General features: G+C 49.2%; 1 protein-coding gene across 3 annotated transcripts in view; it reads left to right on the top strand.

Annotated features, from left to right (window-relative positions):
• The window catches only part of LOC101862416 (uncharacterized protein C8orf76 homolog), an 11517-nt gene that overhangs the window by 884 nt on the left and 7818 nt on the right, over window positions 1-2815 (top strand). The window lies entirely within an intron of this gene.

The following is a 2815-nucleotide window of genomic DNA, read 5'->3' on the forward strand; positions in this document are numbered from 1 at the left end:
CTCTCTCTCTCTCTCTCTCTCTCTCTCTCTCTCTCTCTCTCTCTCTCTCTCACTTTTCCTCTTTCTCTTTCTCTTACTTTTTCTTTCTCTATCTTACTTACTCAGGCCCGCCCCTCCACTTACGCTTCCTTTTTTTTTTTTCATAAATAGATCTTTCCTTCCCATACCACCATTGCCCACACTGCCCGGCCCTATTATTACATTTATCCGTTGTAAAGAAAAGACAACAGTTTGCACTGGGTCACCACGGTCGGCGCCCTTTTGTTGTAAGTTCCTTGGCCTGATCGTAGACACCGAGGAAGGCCAAGGTCAAATTGTTTTTCTGCTTCACACCTGGTACACCTAGTGATTGCGCACGCACATTGGAGTTTGTGTCCAAATAGCCACGGAAGGCTATTCGGACTCGAATTCAGACTCGAGAGTCCGATTAGCCTCCCCCGGCTGTTCGGACTGGAGTCCGAATAGCCGCGGCCTCTCTAGATCTACTCCGGTAGCCTAAGTCCTAGGGAAGGGCGCGGTGGGTGAGGATAGGGTGTTAAAACACTTAACAGAAAAAGGATGGGGGGTGTAGATACGGAAATAAAATGCCACCGACATGCAGGAGGGTTCTAAAGGCACAAAAATAATAGATGTAGATGTAGAATCTAGGCTAAGCCTAGTTTGCAACAGTTTTTAATCCCCAAAAAAGTAGTTCCGGCAGGTGGTCTGCTAATCTTCAATTTTATCAAAAAGAGAACTTTTAAGTTGACTGAGGACGGACTCTGAATTTTAAAAAAAAAAAAAAGATTTCCTCTCTCTGAATTTACATGAGTTTCCCACATAATTGAGCGTGTTTTGGGTAAGCCTAAAGGTCCCCTGCAGCCCACTTTCTTTTAAAAGTTAAAATCGTCTTTAATTTTACGAAGTGGCGTAAGGCTCCTTTATGAATAGCCTCGTGGCTATGTGTACGGCCCTCACATAGGCATAGCACCGAGGCTATGTGTACGGCCCTCCCATAGGCATAGCACCGAGGCTATGTGTACGGCCCTCACATAGGCATAGAATGTAGGCTATGTGTACGGCCCTCACATAGGCATAGAATGGAGGCTATGTGTACGGCCCTCACATAGGCATAGAATGGAGGCTATGTGTACGGCCCTCACATAGGCATAGAATGGAGGCTATGTGTACGGCCCTCACATAGGCATAGAATGGAGGCTATGTGTACAACCCTCACATAGGCATAGCACCGAGGCTATGTGTACAACCCTCACATAGGCATAGCATCGAGGCTATGTGTACGGCCCTCACATAGGCATAGCACCGAGGCTATGTGTACAACCCTCACATAGGCATAGCATCGAGGCTATGTGTACGGCCCTCACATAGGCATAGCACCGAGGCTATGTTGTACAACCCTCACATAGGCATAGCACCGAGGCTATGTTGTACAACCCTCACATAGGCATAGCACCGAGGCTATGTTGTACAACCCTCACATAGGCATAGCACCGAGGCTATGTTGTACAACCCTCACATAGGCATAGCACCGAGGCTATGTTGTACAACCCTCACATAGGCATAGCACAGAGGCTATGTGTACGGCCCTCACATAGGCATAGCACCGAGGCTATGTGTACGGCCCTCACATAGGCATAGCACCGAGGCTATGTGTACGGCCCTCACATAGGCATAGCATCGAGGCTATGTGTACGGCCCTCACATAGGCATAGCACCGAGGCTATGTGTACGGCCCTCACATAGGCATAGCACCGAGGCTATGTGTACGGCCCTCACATAGGCATAGCATCGAGGCTATGTGTACGGCCCTCACATAGGCATAGCACCGAGGCTATGTGTACGGCCCTCACATAGGCATAGCATCGAGGCTATGTGTACGGCCCTCACATAGGCATAGCACCGAGGCTATGTTGTACAACCCTCACATAGGCATAGCACCGAGGCTATGTGTACGGCCTTAACATAGGCATAGCACCGAGGCTATGTGTACGGCCCTCACATAGGCATAGCATCGAGGCTATGTGTACGGCCCTCACATAGGCATAGAATGGAGGCTATGTGTACGGCCCTCACATAGGCATAGCATCGAGGCTATGTGTACGGCCCTCACATAGGCATAGCACCGAGGCTATGTGTACAACCCTCACATAGGCATAGCATCGAGGCTATGTGTACGGCCCTCACATAGGCATAGCACCGAGGCTATGTGTACAACCCTCACATAGGCATAGCATCGAGGCTATGTGTACGGCCCTCACATAGGCATAGCACCGAGGCTATGTGTACGGCCCTCACATAGGCATAGCACCGAGGCTATGTGTACGGCCCTCACATAGGCATAGCACCGAGGCTATGTGTACGGCCCTCACATAGGCATAGCACCGAGGCTATGTGTACGGCCCTCACATAGGCATAGCATCGAGAGCTATGTGTACGGCCCTCACATAGGCATAGCACTGAGGCTATGTGTACGGCCCTCACATAGGGCATAGAATCGAGGCTATGTGTACGGCCCTCACATAGGCATAGCATCGAGGCTATGTGTACGGCCCTCACATAGGCATAGCACCGAGGCTATGTGTACGGCCCTCACATAGGCATAGCATCGAGGCTATGTGTACGGCCCTCACATAGGCATAGCACCGAGGCTATGTGTACAACCCTCCACTTCACATATATTAATAAGCTAGGCTTTTTGTAGCACATAAAATATCAAACCAATGTGCGGACATTTAAGGTTTCACATTGGATTAAAAGGCTTAGGAACACATATTTACTTCTGGTAGCCTAACTATAATAGTTTATATATATATAT

Source organism: Aplysia californica, unplaced genomic scaffold (assembly GCF_000002075.1).
Source record: "Aplysia californica isolate F4 #8 unplaced genomic scaffold, AplCal3.0 scaffold00198, whole genome shotgun sequence".
NCBI lineage: Eukaryota > Metazoa > Mollusca > Gastropoda > Aplysiida > Aplysiidae > Aplysia > Aplysia californica.